Source organism: Embiotoca jacksoni, unplaced genomic scaffold (genome assembly GCF_022577435.1).
Source record: "Embiotoca jacksoni isolate LCO1_2020_lvr unplaced genomic scaffold, fEmbJac1.0.p SCAF_6, whole genome shotgun sequence".
In the NCBI taxonomy this organism is placed as follows: Eukaryota; Metazoa; Chordata; class Actinopteri; family Embiotocidae; genus Embiotoca; species Embiotoca jacksoni.
The window spans coordinates 19,863,149-19,883,144 of record NW_027185414.1 but is presented as its reverse complement, the minus strand read 5'-3'; the positions used below and the strand labels follow the sequence as shown (position 1 = coordinate 19,883,144).

General features: G+C 38.6%; 1 protein-coding gene across 1 annotated transcript in view; it reads right to left on the bottom strand.

Moving 5' to 3' along the window:
- tdrd3 (tudor domain containing 3) overlaps positions 1-19,996 on the bottom strand; it is a 35,904-nt gene that overhangs the window by 1,032 nt on the left and 14,876 nt on the right. The window lies entirely within an intron of this gene.

Here is a 19,996-nt window from a genome sequence, read left to right as displayed (position 1 = left end):
GCAACAGTAAGTGGACCTTGTGTTGATTTTTTTTTCTTGTCAAATTTCTGTATGATGTCTGAGAGCCATCTGAGTAACTACTGTGAGCCTTCCACAAGTGCAGGCTTACTGATCACACATGTACAACTTTTAATGGACATCTCAGAATAGCAATGAGTCCCATATCTTCATCACATTGAACAATTGGAATTAGATTTGAAGTTCTTTGTCAAAAAACTGCTTCAACTGACATACATCCCTCTCCTTTATGGAATCATGGAATTCTCACTGTGTCTGTGAAACATGCAGGTGTTTGTGAAAGAAAATCAAAGTAACTATTAAAGATTCTATATTTTTATAATACATTGGATTTTATTCTGTATGAATATCCCCCATCTTACTTTGGAAAGTGTGTATAAGACGCCTCTGTCATATTTCTTAGGGTTTTAAGGTCATCTATTCTACCTACTAATTTCAGATCGATTGGCAGGTTGTTTAATGCACCGAACAACAGACAACAACATAATGTGATTAACTGATCCTGTGCTGGAGTTTCCTTCATATTGATTATGTTTGAGAACACAGCAAGAAAGCAAGACTATACCTTGGATTACAATAACTTGAGTGAGCCAATATACCTCAGAAGTGAGGTGTAAAATAAATAATGATTGAGAAACTTTATGTGGAATAAATTTAAGTGCTTTTTCCACATTAAAGTTTGTCAAATCGAGTTAAGTTTCAATCATCACTTTTTCAGTCAAGAATAAATGTGGTATATAAATGAACTGCTGCAGTCTGGCTTGCGTCATGCGAGCGACATGAAACAGTTAAAGATCAAAAGCCCGAGAGACCCTGTGGTGTTGTTGTCATCACCTGCGTAGGGCAGAGCCAGAGAGGTTTCACCCGGGCCAGAGCTTTTCTTGTCTCGAATCTTTGAGGATCACATCAACATTTCTCACCTTTCTTGAGTGACATTGCCAATCACTGTCCTTGTACAATCAAAACTTTGTCTGTATCATCCAGTAAATGGTGAAAATAGTTCTCACACTTTCTGTTCCAACAGATTAACTTATAAAAACCTTCTGATATACAAAGCTGCTGTTTCTCTGCCCTGTGCTTGTTTGTATGTTTGCTGCGAATGTGTGTGTTGACAGAAAGGCTTTTAGGACTCTTTGTATTCCTATTAACTAATGCACACTCCCAAGTGAGGAACTCTGTTGTGTTATGTGCTTCTGAAACCTGTCCGGGTTTGGCTCTTATGAAACAGCAAACATGCAAACAAACCTGTGCTGCAAATGTATTCACACATCAGGCAGCTTCTTAAGTTATTGGCAGCCTTTTGGGACCGAAGCACGTCATGTAAGCGCAGAGCACATCAGCAGCTACAATCAGCTCAGTGTAATCCTCGGTAATCACCTCTGGCCAAACTTTGCATTACAAAAATAGGCTGAAAGATGATATGCATGCACATACTGGATATACACACAATGATGTCTTTCAAGACAGGTAATAATAATGGTGCTGTAACCATAACTAAATAACTCAGAATGCATCACAAGAAGGAAATGCATGTAATCTTTATGTAATAAAGAGAGAGAGAGAGAGAGAGAGAGAGAGAGAGAGAGAGAGAGAGAGAGAGAGAGAGAGAGAGAGAGAAAGGGAGGGAGGAAAGGAGGGAGAGAGGAAAGGAGGGAGGGAGGGAGGGAGAGAGAGAGAGGGGGGAGAGAGAGACGGAGAGAGAGAGAGAGACACTTTAATTTTACATTATTTTCATCCTTTTTGTTTGTGCTTTTATCAGTTTGAGGTGGCCAAGATGTCCCTCACTAAATTAATTGGAAACAAAATTGCTTTGAAGGTATGCACCTGTGTAGCTGTTTCATTTAGACATAAACTTCAGACTTTTTTTTAATTAAATTTGATTAAAATATTAGTGGATGCTCTTGCAATGCTTTCACTGTGCAGGAACGTATCCAGAAAACCTCTCATAAAATATGGGAACACTTTCAAATGCTGCACACCCTTGGGAAGCCAGACACTATGTCATAATCCGATCCAATCATTTATCAAGCAGAATCAATAGCCAATCAATATCTTGGTGATGCATTCCATATCTGTCTACAATAAATACATGTAAGCCAGCTGCACAGCCGCTAGTTGTTTGCAGCCAAGTGACACAGAATTTTAGACCGTTTTTGCAGTTTTGTGTGTTTGTTTTTTTACACTGAGCAAACATTTACAGCATATGATAAATTGCAGTAATAACAATGGAGGTCTTATTTCACTGTATCTCATTTCTCTCTCACCCACTCCGACTCATTCAATTAGTCATCTCCCCTCAGTGCGCTGAGACAGGAAATATCGTACAAGCCCTTTCGGCCTATTATGGCTTAAGCCCAGCTGCTGTGATGATATACAGTATGCTCCTGTGTGCAATAACAAACAGAGGTTCTGGTTAATATGTGGTAAGGTTTGATCATGACATCATATTTCCTGGAATGTTTTTTTGTGCTCTTTGAACTAATCCTCTTTATATTAGTGATTTAAACAGTCTCTGTATTTTTGATACACTAAGGTTGAAACAAAGTAACAGGAATACTTTATGGTTCAATATACCTGCTGTTCTCGTGAGTTAATTCTACATGCTGAGAAAAATACTGAATGTGACTAAGAGAGAGTCTGCTGCCTCCTGGCAGCTGTGTGATACGGTACTTGAGCTAAATGTTAGCATCAAAATGCTAACAAGCTCACAATGACAGTGTTACCATGTTGATGTGTAGCAGGCATATTCACCCAGCTCCTTCTCATCCCGGGGTGTCAAATATTGCCGTTTCGTCAGAGATACACACAAGGGACCCTTCGGCACAAAAGGGTCGAGCTCCACAGCTTTAGGCAACAAACAAACGTGGTAAGGGTTAAAAAAAAGATCATGTTTGGGTTAAATGTGACGTGGTCCCAGTTTGTTGAGGTTTAGGCACCAAAACTACATAATTAGGATTAGGAAAAGATTGTGGTTTGGTGTTACAAGAAGCAATTTTAGGCAAGTAACGCTCCATAAATTACTTTATGTATATTGAATAAGTTACTTTACGTGCATTACGTGGGTTAAAGATGCTACACTATGTAGGAAACTTACTTACAATGAGAAGTGTGTACAGACATTTTCTTTCTTGTGGACTCGCAAGTCTCCAAGTTAAAAGTCCAACCACCCCTGATTTAATACTGATATGGACTTTGTCAGAGTTACATTACCTCCTTCTTCGATATGGGTGATCACGATGCCAAAGGGCACCTTCTGCCTCATGGCTTTGACAAAACGGCAGCATTTGATGCTCGGAGAATAACAACGGGCTGATTCAGATTGTTGACCAAATTAAAATAAGGACTAATGAAGAAAAATCAGGGCTCACCAAAGTTGGCACAATTGATCCTGAAAGTGTGCATAAAATTCCATCGGCTTCTATCCAACAGTCTCTGAGATATTCCCCTCATTAACATCGTAGTGTCAAGTTTGCAAAGTCTAGGAATCATGAATGTATTTACTAATGTTTGTGTCAGTCCGTCAAGTACAGGTTGAGATACCGTTTGTTGAAAAGTAAAAACTTGAACCTAATTATGATATTTCTGGTCGGCCATTGAATGGTGGTTAAAGCTGAAAAATCTAGATTCGGCTAGGATATAAAATTCCTGCTGCTTGTGTCAGCAGCCTTTGCAATTTGTTTTGCAGTCAGCAGATCAAGATCCTACTGTACAGTGTCAAATAGCAATTTGATCCATATGTTTGTCTGTCCAACATGATCCTTTCAAAGGACCTTTTAACCTTCACTTTAATTGTTTTTAACCTTCAAGGGGGTCATTTAGATATCTCCGTCTCATTACATGAATCCTGCTGTGGGTTTTACATGACTGAAAACAGCTGGAAAGGGGCGTCACCCAGACCGAGACCGTCCGCAGCTTTTCTACATGACTGATCACCTCCAGCAGTAATCCTGCTGACAGTTCTGCATCTTCAGAATGGGCTTTGAATGGGTGACCTTGCTTAAATCAGGTTCTTGAACTCATTGTGACCCAGGGAGATTAGTTCTCTGTACTTCGTAGAATATGCATCTTATTAAAAATACATAATACTCATGATGTGTTATGACAAGGATTATACATTGGGGTGCATTTTGGTAAATCAAGCTTGTTTCCAATTTATTTATTAATCCACTGTATATATTCATCCATTTTACAGATGTTTTTCTTCACTGAGCAATATAAAGACATACAGTACCGACTATAGAGCTCAACTGTTGCCCCTGCGACCTCTCTGTCTTTCCTTCTCACTCTATCTCTCTCCCTCCCCGTTTCCCCCACCGCCTCCTTCCAGGAAAGTCTATCTGAAATTACATTAAATTCTTAATGGTGTAGACAGCAAGTAATTACCATCAGTCACAGGCCGATCCCATTTCCAGATTGGCTTTATTGTAATGTCCCTGCCTTGAAATCAAACAAATAAAGACACAATGAGAGGCACAGGTCAGGTTACACAGGTCTGCTGAATAGTGGAGGCTACATTTCCCAAGTTATGACATCAAATACGACCCCCCTCCCACACCCCGTACACACACACACACACACACACATACACTTTGTTCAATCTTCAATAATGCATCGCCATATTCTCCCGCTGAAAATCACAGCCTTTGATCTAAAACATCTTTCGGTTGCTGTGATGCAACAAAATATAATCCAATCGTACTCTTCTGATCCTGGTGTGGATTATGTTACTAATTTCCTTTATTCCTTCGTCCCTATTTTTCTCTCAGTTTCATCCAGTTTCATCCCAGCAAAACACAGAGGAGCTTCCAGGGAATTAAGTGCGGCAATTTATTTCTGAGCAACTTATTTTTTCCCACAATTGCTAACAATAATACTGTCCTTCCCTGCCACTGTGTTTATATCCCATCCCGTCCCAAAGGCAACTCATTTTGATAATGTTGTTTCTGTTCCCATGGCTAAAAACACATTACTCCAGTATGTTTTTGCATTTTTCAGTATTTTGGAAACAAACTGTTTTTTCCAAAGCCATCATTTAAAGTCTTTAGAGTGTGCTCTGACAGTGACAGTAAGCATGACCCACTCACTTACAATGTAGCAATGTTCAAAGGATTTTTGGACCAGTATACTTTATGCTATCACTCAGTGTTAATAATGTGCATTTTGGCTTCTTCTTTGGTACTTTTATGAGTTCCAAGGGAACAACTGTAAAGTATTTAGAAAGCCCATCACAACACAGCGTGTAATACACCCGTTAGTCCGCTAGAGGAAACCGTGTCAGTGTCACGTTTTGCCCTCCCTAGGCGTGAAATATACACACAGGTATAACCAGTCCAAAGTGAGTACAAAGAGAGTTTGCGTTGGGAGGAGATCACAGTTTGTTGGATGGAAAAAACACATCACTTGCAAACAAACAGCCGGTGTTCGAGTCCGTAAGAAAGCAAAAGTCAACGCGAAGATCTTTTAAGTGAGGTCAGTTACTTACAAAACATAATGTACTTGACTTATGTAACGTACGTTAAGTAACTTACTTGACATGCGTAATGTTACATACGTAATTTTTTTTATTTTAAACCCAAACCATGATCTTCTCCTGTCCCGACCCCCGTAGTTTTTGATGCCTAAACATAGACACCTTTCTTTTCATGCTTGGGTGAGGCGAAATGCGACTCTGAGATGTACCCACCTTGATTTAAAAGAAAATAAAGATAAAAAAGAAAAAACTGGCATCAGTGTCAAGATTTCAATGGGTGCCTTGGACTGCATTTTTGGGAGTTGTTGGCTGACTGTGTTCTTCAATCTAAAGTTTCCTCAAACATTAAAATACTTGTGTATCACAGACCAATATTATTTAGATGTTTGCGTGAATATAATTCATGTAAATACCAGCTTTAATGTCACCATAGGCTCTATATATTTCCATTGTCTGTAATGTTTTGGTTTAAAGCTGTAAAACCATCAGCACCTGTTGAGTGCTTCATTGCTTTGAACAAAGTTGAAATATTTTCTTTCTGGCCAGGAATGCTGCAAATATGAAATGCTGCTCTTGACTTGGTGCCAGTTTCGATGTGTAATTGATGAGTCATTGAACTTATTTTCTGGATTGGTTGATCTATTGTGTTGTGTTGAACACTGGAAATGTTCCAGGACAAACCTGTTGTGGCTGCATTCTTCAATGCAACATTTTTCAGTATCTTGGAGTGAAGGAAAATAAAAAAGAAGCATGGAAATGGAAATCAAGATTTACTGCATGATGTGATATTGCACAGCAACAGGTGAGTTTTAATACATCAATTTTAAACTAGCAGTAATACTATGTTACATGCACACATTATGGATGCATGTTTGTAGTTGGCATTACTTGAGACAATAAAAAAAACACCTTATCTTGTTATTCATTGGGGTTGTTGGGGTTGAATAAATTTTTCACAACTGTAGCACCTACACTGGTCTCAGTCTGGCATAATGTAATATAAATGTTTTCTTCTCCAATTATCTGCTTGTTTTCTTCTTTTTCCAAAATGTTCATCAACAAGGTTTTATACAAAAACCTGTTAATCTCATACTAATATTTGGTTGTTTATACATTATTCTAAGCCGATGACACTGATGAGAGGAAAATATGCTATATAATGTTATGTAAAACATTAAAATATGAAAATGATTAAACGTTCACTAAATTCCTCTTATAAAAGTAGTTTATGCACAATGTAAGTCAGGCCATTTAAGTTGGACGCTAATCATCCTCACCTCCGACAGATCCCCCATCGACACATACAAACACAAAAACAAAAACAACTTCCTCGACTCCGAATTCTTGCCTTTAAATGATCCTCAGCACCAAACATCAAACAAAAATCAGCGTCTATGGTTAGACCCCAAACTGTGAAGACAAACTTCTCAAGCAACCCTCAATTAATTTGACAAAATTATGTGTGTATTATACTGGAAAGTTAACAACTTCATAACAACCAGTTATTCCTTGGAGCGATGATTTTCTCTCAAACCAACTGTTAAACTGGTTCTCTTCCAAAATGATGCTCTTCATGCCTGTGTGTGTTTAATTAGAGCAGCAAATAAACTTCTAAAAAAAACCTAACTAACAAGTAGAGAATTTGTAATGAAATAATATTCTCTGGTTGGCTGACAAGGTCATCTGGCTCCTCAGTGTCAGTTTTCAAAGACCTCATTGGATATACAGACCACTGACTCTTCTTTCTCTCGACTGACTCGACTGTTTCCCAATTGACTCTCTCCGGGCTGATATGGAACAGAGCTACATGGAGCCTCAAAGAAATGACAGCAGAACTGGCAAAGGAGAACATAATTAGTATTTTAATTTGCAGACTGATAAGTCATGTCAGAAGTCCCAAGGCCACATTTTATCTAACTAGAAACCGAGAAACATAGATATAACAAAGCATTATATCTTTCGCTCTGATCACTCAGATTGGTTTGTTGATCTTAGTTTGCTCCCTAAAGGTCATAATTTCTGCTTCTTACTGGGTTTTTTTTTTTTCATTCTTACGCAAACTCAGATGCCCTTAACTCAATGAGCAGCATTTCCTAACAATTTCAAAACTAATATATAAAGACATTGTCAAAAGTAATATGTTAATTTTGTGGATTCCTTGTGCTTGTCGACTCTTGACGGTGATTTTGACTTTCCAAAGGTCACACTAAACAGATTCATTTTGATTTTACACTTGGTTTTCAATTCTCCTTCCGTTATGCCTTTTGCTGCCGTACACTTAGAATCATATTTGTATTCTATTTATGCTTGATTCAATATTTAGTTGTTTTTTCAGTGATTTGGAATATTATTTCTGACTATGCTTTGATATGTTGATTTTGTTTAGAATTATGTATATAACGCTGGGTTGTCACTGACTGCGTAAGTCTGGCTTGAAGATGTGTGCAAAAGAAAAGCAGTAAACCATGACAGTGAACCAACATGAACAAAAACAGGATTTTTCCTAAGTGGGATGCAGCCATCATTGATTCACATGTGTTTTCTCTACAATGACAAGTCAAAATGTCTGCCATGAAGAAAGGTCTATTTAATGGGTTGGAGCCACACACGAGAGGGAATTGAGTTTTTAGTTAATTAAACACACCTGGGCCAGTTTGATGCAGCTGCATCTGCAGCAGAGCCAGTTTGGGTTTAATTTAGTCTCTTTTAAAATGTCCTACTAATAAAGAGGAGTGTTTTTAAAGTGAACAGCCTGCAGTGTTGTGTTCTTGTTTTAGCAGAAAGTCAACAATTCGTGGGAATCAGACTTTGGATAAATTAATATTTTCCAATTTGTAGGATAATTAAAGACCAGCTGTTGCTAATATCCAATCCTGTGCTTGTAATTGTAAAGCTGGAGGTCCTTATCAGGACACAGGGAGCCACAATTGACCTAAACATAGGTTATTGTATTCTAAAGTTATCTGGCTACTATTTATGACCTACACCTCAGATGTTCAGGTGTACAGAACACATCTAGCCGCTCGATTGTGTACAGGAACTGTGGGATTATGGGTGTGCCTCTAATCCCAGTGCACGTCATCCAGTTAGTTTCCTTATTTACTTAGTTATGTGTTATGTTCTTCTCTGACTGTTAGAATGGGAACTGTGTATGTTGGCGGGATTAGTTGTAGGATGTGTAGTATTAGTGTGACAGCCTCTGTTCTGCCGTCTTGTGTTTTGTTTTTTGTTTTTCTTTGCAGGTTACTTGCAGGTAGAGCAGACCTATTTAACTCAGTGTCCTTCACCTGTGCCAGCTGGGCCTTGGTTACTTAAGATGGCTCCTTAAACTGTTTGTCCTTTATATGAACATCTACCCTTTTTATTTGATTTTCTTCTTTTTTGTTTTGCCTTTAACACCTCACATACTGACAACACAACAACCACAACAGATTATTTGATGTCATGTTTAGGCTAAATTTACATAGGGTTGTCACCAGCTTTAAGGGACTCGATATTTTGAAAATGTATCTTGCAGAAACAGCACTGTCAGCAGGCATGAAGGGGCATTGGTCTTACCTAGTTGACCTCTGTGCCTTGTCCCCTCTAGTTGTTGACCAAAAATATTTAAACATTATTTTTTTAGTAGTAGTAGTTTGCATCAGAGTAATCCAAATATTTCTAAATCAAAGGTTAGAAATCAGCCCAAATTATTTTTGAATCGGTCATTTGCAAAGAAACCATGCGTCAGCGAAGCAGCTGCAATCTCTCCCTTTATCCCTTGGAGGAGGAGGTTTTCTTCAGGACAGTCACTCTATTAAAGAAGGTGGGTTCAAGAATTGTCTTGCATTCCAAATTGTAACTTTGGGCAGCTCAAAAACAGACTGCAGGTCAAATGGCTTGAACTGAAGGCGATGGATTTTTGTCATTGCAGAATTATTTTATGGGTTCACCGTAAATTGAACTTCCAGCTTTGCTGATTTAGACTGGGGCTGTCTGGTGTGTTTTAGGGTATGTTTCTGAAATTCTATTGAATTCAGGCATTTCCACGTTATCTTCAGGTAGCCTAATATAAGGTTTTCACAACTGTTACTGAGCTAAGATGGTTTTTTTCAGTAAAATCTGTCAGGCTGTAGGAACATATTATGTTGGCCAAGATTTTATAGTGTCGATTAGGAAGTACGGGACCGTACTTGCTATTCCTGTTACAATTCTGAACATTTGCCAAGAGAACAAAATAAGAATAAATGGAGGCTATAATGTACTTAATCCACAGTAATAGGAAATGAATCTTGAATGTGCCCCTGGTATTACCTCAGTAAAGTGTTCCACTCCAAGAAAAGAAGTATGAAAGACTTGAAAGAGAGGTGCCCTATATGGCCTCACTGTCTCATGGTCTGACCGAGCTGTTGCATTAAGCTGAGTTAATGGAGTGCCAGATGAGCGTTCCTTGTTAATATCAGCCATTCATGCATTTCAGGAAGCTGTTTCTTCTGTCAAGGGGAACTAAGTCTGCCCACCTAATACGGTGAATAAAATATGCCAGTTTTTAAGAAAAAGAACAGTGTGTCTTCATTCTCTCATTTGCCCCCCTTTATAGTAATGTTGTCCACCGATCTGCTGCATCATATTGGAAAAGACTCACCATGTTTGGAAATGGGTAGAGCAGAGACAGAATTATGCGTTTAGACAAACATGCACTCTATGGTATATACCCATGCTAGTTGCGCAGTATTGCAGTATTGATAAGAGTTTGATGGTAAGATAAAAAAGATTCCCTTAAGGGAAGAGGGCCAGCACACACAGACTGAATGGCAATAGAAAAAAGAAAGGAAAAGTAGGGGATACAATAATCTTTGTAGCCTGCTTGGAGTTTTTAACCTGACAGCCTTTGGCAAAGACGCTGAGGAAAAACACAAAACTACAGAAAGAGATGAGCAGAAATGCAAGGAGGTAGAAGAAAGGGCAGAGAGGCAGAGAGCAGAACGGCTGGCAGAGAAATAAGTGCTCATGACGTGGCTCGTTTGGTCCCATGTTCTGCTGCCAGTGCTCATCTGCCAAAGAGCACAAGATCAACCAACTTTATGTTCATTCACCGACCCTAAAACATTGTGTATGGTGATTTGTTTTATCTTTTGTTTCATGTTTAAGCACATTTAGGTGTTAAGTCAAACAGAAACTTGGCTTCATGTTTTCATTTTCCCTTATTTTTATTGTCGTTTTTTTTTTTTTTTAATGATTTCTTGTCAAGTCCCTCTGCACACTCACAGGCTCTTTGATTCAGTGGTTTGTGTGCGTGCATGCGCAAAATTGAGGCAACGACTCACTGTTTGAAATGCCAAGGCTGGTAACTAAAATGTGGCTGCAGGAGACTTAATGAATATTTTCCTTAACAACTACTATTTGGTTAATTAGCAGCAATTGGTACCAGCAGTAACTGTTTATCAATGTAACATGTAACCTCCTTCCTGAAGCTTTTTCAAGGCCGTGTGCATTGAAACAAGTTGATGCTTGAGTCTACTTGAGTCTTGGCTACTTAGAGAACAATCACTACTCATATCACCACAAAAGGTACTTGTCAGGACAACATAAAGTTGTTTTAAGTAATTAATAAAACTACAAAAATGTTTTATCCTTTGAAGTCTAACTGTTACAGCTGCAGCTTATTGTGGTTTCACAGGGAAAAGATCCTTTTGTTTAATTCAGGTTTGATCACTTTGAGTAAGATGTTTTGTTTTTTCACCCCCCAGTAAAGATGGAACCATCTTGTGAATGCGATACCTCAAGAAAACTTTGAGGGAATTTCTTCAAACTTGGTACAAAAGTTCACTCGGTCCCAAGGATTAACTGATTCGATTTTGGGAGTCAAGGATCAAAGTTACTGTGTCCTCAAATCCATCTCATCTGTCCATCCCATTCTTGTAAATGCAACATCTCAGCAAAACTATGGAGGAGTTTCTTCAAATTTGGCACAAATGTTCACATAACTCAAGGATGAATTCATCAGAATTTGGTGGTCAAAGGTTACTGTGACCCAACAAAACACGTCTATGGGAATAACTCAAGAATTCATACGGTATCATGACAAAAATTCACAAATGCTTAACAGGATAAAATGATTAGTGGTACTATCTTGGGTGTCCACCTTGAAACTTTGGTATTGTGTAGCTCTTCTGGAACTTGATGGCTTGGCAGAGGCATGCAACCACAAGGTGGTAATTCTAGTTTTAAGGAAAGAATATGTTTCTCAAAGCCTCTATAAGTTTGAAGGGTTCAGACATGAGAAATAATAATAAGGCTGATTCCATTTCAATGACATTAACTTCTTAATGTGTGTTGATTATTGTTGGTCCTAAAATCATCTTATAAGCACATTTCTGTCAGCAACTGAACTGGTGAGGTGCAGGAGGTTGGAGACTGGCAGGCTGCACATTCAGTAGTTCTGAATAATAGGGTTAAGTTTACTTTGTGTTTGTATGTGACATTGGACATACATGATTTGCCCCTGGCTGGGAGTGAATGTAGATTTAACTGCTCACGCACGCCAGTGTTGATACTGTACACACCCCCAAGGTCTCAGCTCGACCTTCGATTCAGTGGAACAAAAGAAAGAGTGCAACCAACCGGAGAGAAAAAGATAGGGCCAATCTTGAGGTAGTCACAATGTGTTTGTGATAATAGACCAACCTTGAGTTGGTCACAGCACTTATTTGAACATTTTTCTTTTTCATAATATAAGCAGTTGAGCCATTTTTACAGAGATACATACTGTGCACTACACACTAATACTACAACTACTTATATTATATCCAATATTGTGGTAGTAGTGAACTGTTGCCAGCTACATGAATACTCTGCCAGCTGCAGGCTCCGAGTTTTACCTCTATTTGGACATTTTTCTGATTAACCAGCTTGATTTAATGAATCCTGATACCTTAACTTTAAATAAAGTTTTTTTTATTGAGTCATATGTTTCACTGTAATCAACGACATGGTTTTTATTTTCAGTTTAATTACGGGCTGCGATGTTGAAAATTAAACACTGGTTTGTTAAACAACATCAGCAGATATTGATTTTTGCTAATGATGGGTAACAAAAGACAAAAGGCATTCACTACAGCAAAACAAAACCTGCAGTTAATTAAAACCTATTTTAATTAACTGTACTTTACCTCTAATGTAGGAGGACAGACAACATTCCTCCCACTGAACATCAACCCTCAAGGGCATTACGAGACTATGAGTGGCATCACACTCATCCTCACCTTGTATCTTTGTGTTGGCAATTTTACACATCTCTGATCAGCAAAGTGTGCCAAGTTCCTCATGAGCAGACATGAGTATAAACATGATGTCTGGAGGACATCTAATAGTTTTAAGCTTTGCTGTTGTTTTCACAGTTAGGTGCGCTGCCAAATTGGATGAGATGCAAGAATAAAGCCGCTCGCCCCTGCTGAGGAAGAGCACTCAAAAAAAGAAATGTATGTTAAAAGCTTTTAAGGGCATTTGGACAGGAAATATGTACTGCCATGCATTTGAAATCGACTGATATTGTCTTGGGTGGTATATTTCAAAAGTGTTATCAGTATTTTTGAATGAAAAGGTGCTAATTCAGTAATCTCCTTTTTTTTACAAAGGAAATGACACCTTGATATTTAATGGAGTTTTATGCCATGACACTTCTTGGACAGAATACGACAAAAGATTTAACGTATAACTACCCGCTGGTACAATTATTCACAGTTAAGTCATATTTCTATCTTCCCATGACAGTTGTTAACCTTTTCATTAGAAATACTATATTTCTCCTCTACTATTTTTTCCTTCTGCGAGACATTTGTGCTTTGTGACGCATCGCAATTTCACTGTAGGATAAATACAGGCATCAGAAACAGGGGGAAATAAATAACCTTCTATGATATATAAGCCTCTTAGGGGAAGAGAAGCCTTATGGTACTCATCGTCTCTATCGATTATGGTTGGTGGCTGCCATGCAAATCTCTATTGTCCACAGGTTAATCCTGGGATTTAGGGGATTTTAGGTCCTTCTTCAGCCAAATTTATCTGCAGTGAGCACAGATGACACATCGGACCCTAATTTGGTGATTGCGTATGTTAAAGCTGCTTGTGAGGTGGTATTTTTACAATGTTAGAGAGTAAGTACATTTACTTAAGTGCTGCACTTAAATTAAATTTTGAAGTACATGTATTTTACTTCAATATTTCAATTTGATGCTACTTTTCTATTCCCATTCAACCACATTTCAGACAGAAATATTATACTTTCAACTCCACTACCTTTATCAGACAGATTAGTTACTTCTCATAAAAATTTGACAGTGAACAATAAAACAAGCTCTAAACTACAACACATTGTTGAAGATTAACCCAGCGGCTTCCAACCTGTTTGGATTCTGACATTTTACAAAAAGAATTGTGCAGTCGAGGTCACATTTCAGATGTTTATGAGTTGTCTACCAAATAGTGATTTTCTCCTCTATACGCCGCGCATGGTTTGCTTTCTATAAATGTTTAAATTATCTAAAAACTTTGAAAATTACAGCTTGCCTTCACCACCCACCTGCTGAGCGAGTGAGTTATGCAAAGTGCAGTTGTTCTGTGCTATTTTCATTTCTTAAGTCGGGTCTCTTGGAAGTACATAAAACTACTTGTATAAAAGACACTTCATGCATGTGACAACAAGAAAATTTAAAAATTATTCAATATACCTGTCAAATGTGGTGCCAATTAAATACAAAATTCTTCCATTTGTTGCGGGACTCTTATATTATCTTCCTAAAACTGAATAGATTAAATTATTGATGGACTCCTATTTTGTTTGTGTTTTTTGTCTTATTTTTTTGTGCATTATTTTTTACATTAGGAATTCAACAACATAAAACTGAGAGTTGAATCAACACCTCTGACAATAAAAGTCAACAACAATGAATATTTATCACATGGCTGCTCCATTAGATTGCATGACTGTATCTTTCTGGAAGAGTGTCACATTGCCACTCAACCTTATTGCTTACAGGATCAAATTTTATATGCTGTTAATCAACTCTAAAGTTGTTCATACTCAAATACCAGATTAATTTATTGATTACCAAAATACTGAACTATCAGGACACATAGTCTCCTTGTCTCATTCTCAAACTTTAGGACAAAGTGGTGACAAACCAAGATCTGAAATAGCTTTGCAGGTTTGGACAGTCATGTTCATACATATTTGTAAAGACATGCCCTTTATTGATGTCTATATGGATTGAAGTGTGTTTGTGTTGTGTTGTGTTTTTTTTTTTTTGCTTTATTGACTTGTGATGCGTTTTTGACCTCAATAGTGTTCTTAAAGTCCCTTAATTCTGCATGAACAGTTAAAAGCCATAATGTCAGACCCAAAAGGTTGCCCGCTCATTTTCCAGCACGGTCCTGACCTGTGTTTTCAGTGTGCTGACTGAGTTCTCTCAGTGGAAAGTATCTCCTTTCAAAAAGCCTCAAAGCTGAAAGTAGCATCAACCCCGGGGGCTGCTCTCCTAGTTTTTCCAAGAAAAGACCAAAACAGGTTCCTTACCCTCTGGGTCAAAAAGAGATCTGTGCTTCATGATTCACTACCTTCACAACATACGGTAATCACCTAATTAGAAAAGTCATGGAACCGAAGACTGAGGATATAACACAAGGCCAAGAGGCTTTTTTTTTATCATCTGACCCGCCTGATAGACCCAACACCTTTCTTTTTTGTTTAGTTCTTTTGTTACACAGAATATATGGCAATTTCTTCATGTGTACATTCGAGTCCAATATCAAGTACATCTGAGTAACATTGTGAAAACATTAATCCATGATGAGATTGATTAAATGAACACCACGAAGTTTTATTTTTTTGTTGTACAAAAAATATTCCCTTATACTTCCCTTATTTTTTAATCTTCAGTAGTCCAGCTGACTAAACTACACAGTTGTGTAAAAGACCCCTGACTCTACTCCTGTATTTTTCTTTCTTTCTTTCTTTCTATTGATCACAATGTTGATGAGCTAAGAGTTGCGGTCCCGGAGGGAATAAACCTACCCAACTTGTATTTCTGATTTAAGCTCATAAATCTCTGCAGTTTTTGATGATTGATCTGCTCTCCAGGCTTTGATGGAAAAAACTGATATTTTTGAGCTTTTGAAAAAAACATGAACACCTAGAAGATCTGGAAAATTAAGCTGCATGCAGCTTTGGGATAATGCAAAACCAAATTGGACTGATTACTTTTTAGGTGTTATGAGATCTTGTAAAATGCTACACTAATTACACAATTAGAACTGAAGTGAATCCATTTTGCTCAGTTTGACAAAATACTTGAAAACGGATTGATCTTAGAATTTGATCGAATGCATTAAAGGAAAGACAACAAATAGAATTGAAAATCCTCTTTTATCTACAGCATTTACAAATGTACGATTAGATATGTGAACAGACAGATAACAGATACCTCGCTCTTAACGTCTTTCCCTGCTGCGTAATGATGAAGACATTCACTCTTGACCTCCGATCCCAGACTGTAAAACTACACAAAGAGTGCAAGTCTAGATTCTCACATGCCTTTGATCAGAAACTTCAGTCACAGACCAGTAAAGCCCTGTTTTGTTCGATGTTGGCACTCTGTTTGCCAGACACATTCATACAACCAGGTACTCAGACTGGCATCTTCTCTCTAGCGGGAGTTTTTACGTCTGTTTTGGACAATTGGACAGCGTGAGCAGCTCTATTAGCCACAGTTTATGTCGGCAGCAACCTCACCGGAGTGTGACACTGACGTGCTACAGAAACCAATGTGTGGACTGATGCACACAGCACCACTGCAATTGTTTGTGCCTGCAGACACAGTTGCAACCAGCTTCACAGCCAACTTTGTTTTTTCAGAGAAAACCCTGAAAGTCTACATAAATGACTGAGTAGTTTTATTTTCAGATTCAGTAATGTATGGTTTTACAGGTCATGTTTGTGAGTGGAAATGGAATAAAAACAAAAGCAGCAAAGGCAGCCACATTAGCTGGACTCCATAGCTGCTCTCCTTCATGTGGCATATAGCCATTAGGTGCAAGTGGACAGGGTATATAAAATTGACTGAAAGGTGCTTTACTCTATGTTTGCTTTGTTGCGCGGACCCATATGTGGTAATGGTAAGGATCAATACCCAGCTGCTGATTCATCATTCACCCTCAGTCCATACTGTCTTTGGTCAAGATAACTGGCCCCATTTGACCATTATATTGTCATGTGTTATGAGTAACACAAGGGGTGCTTGGCAACAAATGTTTGGCAGGATGTTTGAGGAATGACCCATATAGGCCACGCTCGGCTGCACACTGAAAACAGCCATTACTTCTGACAAGCAGCACCTATCTTGCTCATTAAGGGTTGAGCTTCTGAACTGCAGTCCAAGTAATAACACAGAAGTCTGACACTCAGCCAAACTTTGTTTTTTCTTTTTTTTCTTTTTAGTAAGCATTGTTGCATGACTGTGTCAGTTGACTAAATGAGCATTACGATTAGTCGCACAAAATTATGACCTTGTAGTTAATCTATAGTGTTTTTAATTTTACTGACATTACGGTTCCACTTTCCCATCAAATGTTAAAGAGGTCTAAGTCAAACTTTATGGTCTGGTTTAAGAGAGGAAAGTAGAATTTTCAGATGTTTTCCCACCTCATTAGGTACACCCTTTGCTCAGTCAGTTAGCTAAGGGGAGTGTGGTAAATGTAAAAACAAAGGTGAAAAATAAGTGTGACAGAGATGACAATTAGTGAACATCAGATTTGCTCCTGTTACTATGAGCAAATGAGAACGGGTGTTGCTTATTATATGGAAACAGCATGTGCAGGTGTAAAGAGAATGACTGTCCTGTTGTTTGCCGTGACCATAACCTGCATACAACAAGCATGTTTAATTGAAAAATGAAGTCACAACCCCTGTTGTCTTTTGAAAATGTTATTTCAACAATTTCCATTGCCTAAAATTTCATGCCTAAAACCAAATTCAAATCTGATACACCACCTGACTCTGTGTTCAGGGTGGTATGCAAAGGCTGGACACGAGGGTGCCATTCTACGTCCTCTCCAACACCTCAGCCGTTCTCACTCGGATGAGCGAGTGCTACGGTTTTGCGATACAAATTGCATTTGCCTAGAGATTCCGGCAAAGCATAAACAACAAGGCAGCTGTTTTGCATGTTAGTGGTGTAGCCGTTTACCAGATGGTGGTTGGACTTAATATTCTTCGAATCACATGCAAACGAAGAGCCTACGTCTCTCCACAAGTAGGAAAAAGAGAATAACCCATCACCATGTAAACAAACCTTACTAGACACTTAAACCTCTTCAGCATCCCGTGTTGACAATTTTCTGCGGTTCTAATCTCTTAAAAGTGTAGTTAAAGCTGTCATGTTCTCCTTTTGTATGTTACTTTTTTACAATGCAGCCTCTGCAATCAGGACAGCTTTGGCTTAGATTCTGGCTTTCTGAAGAGAAATGTTCTGGTGGTGTTATTATGTTGCCTAAATGTGCACATGCAGACATCTATTTCAAGGATCCTATTCTCTTTGGTCAATGCATTTTTTTTAAAAACAGAAACAATTAGTCTTGCTGTTCTTCCACTCATGCCTGCATTTTTCTACATTTAAGTATCTTAAGACTGTAAATCCAGCAGGACTGAAACATCCAACACAAAAGCACTTTCCTATAAAGTTAATCTCATTCCTGCAGCACCCAGTCTTCCTCCGTTTCACCAAGAACCATGTATGCCCGCAAGAAAATGTGCTCTCAGGTCAGTCATTTTCATGTAACCTCCTTTCTGATCTCCTTTTTCCTCCATCTACAAGACGGAGAGAAAGGACCGGTTTGTTGAGGCCGATGTAGAAATGATGTAAGAAAGAATGCATTTAACAGGATCACCGGGTTCAGATGTCACTGCCACAAAGGTAGCATGGTGGAGAGATGGAGGGTGAGGGGTCAGGTAAGCAGAAAGATAATGGCCAACAGCTGTGAATGGGGATACGAGGAGAGGCAGAGGCAGGTGGGAAACGAAGAGGCAGAGCGAGGGGGATGTTAATGTGAGAAAGAAGGCTGCTCCCTCTCCAGGAGTAAAAAGCATTCCTCTCGTTAGTGAAGGTTATCAGGTTGCAGGTGGAGAGAGGCCTGGAAAAGGCGACGCAGAAACCAGCGAGCTTGTTTCAGAAACAATACTTTTAGAGGAACCGGGTTAGCCACATGGCTCTGGGGATGTCAGTCAGCATTGTCGATCTGTTTGAAGTCTATCACACGGCTAACATATGTGGAGGGCCACACTCTCACATTGACCCCCACAGGCAATTTGTCCCTTCAGACTGTGGGAAGAACACTCCTGTCAGACCTGAACTGGTCTATTTTGCTGTGAGGCAACAGTTGTAACCACTGAGGAATCGTGCCGCCATCTCATAATCCAATATAAATGGAAATGCAATCAAACTGGGTCTGACAGAGCTAAACCCTGACATTTAAAAGTGAGCTGCTTCCCCAATACATTTCACACACACACACACACACACACCCTCCCCCCCCCCACTGTGAATCCTTTCAGGTAGAAGCCAATCATAATCTAAGATTGTTTTTTAGTAGACTGGATAATTGAGATCATATGGGTGTTGCTATCAATAAATAAATTCAGTGTTATTTGTGACCTCATCAATGTCATGACCCAAATACTAAGTATCCACTCTCACCTTGAACCATCCTTTGAAACTGTTAAGAGTATTGGGGGCATTGGTTATTTTTCCATGTAAATAAATCAATTCATGGAATGAAAACTGTGTTGGATTGTTTTTTTCATCGACTAAAATAGCATTTTAGGAAAGCTAATACGCAGTAAATAATTTGAATTATAAAAAAATTTAAAAAAATTAAAAAATCCAGTTACATGTGCCTTGTTTTTATCGCTAAGTATTTCCTCCATGTAACCGCAGCAGGAAGTAATAACAGTGACAAAAAAAACTGACCCTATAATCCACAGCTATACCATTTGTGCACAAACTAACCATACACTTATTGAATCTAATAATAGGTTAAACCAAAGGGTCACTGACTAATACATATTTTTCCTCCAGGGTCAAGTAAAAAAAAAAATCAATATGAAATGGGCTTAATTCTTTGACAGAAATATCACAGTTTATCTGATTGAAAATCAATCCTTTAGAATTATTGGGGCAGTGTGTCATAGTCAGTCCCCCAGAACACTTTCAAGAGCTTCACTTTCAGCTCCTTCCTAGCGGATAGGTTTCCATATTACCAGCCGTTAATTATTCATCTATGCTCGCTTGGCGCCTCGGTTGGAAAATAAAGCAAACCCTTTGGACTAGTGACACAGAATAACACGGTGACCTCTGTGCTGAACCCCGGCACATTGTCCGTGTGTCTCCTACTGTTGGTGAGAGCGAAACTGGAGCCAAGGTGGAGATTATTTCTTCGTGTAAAACTCTCACACAGCACAAGTCCATAAAACAGATA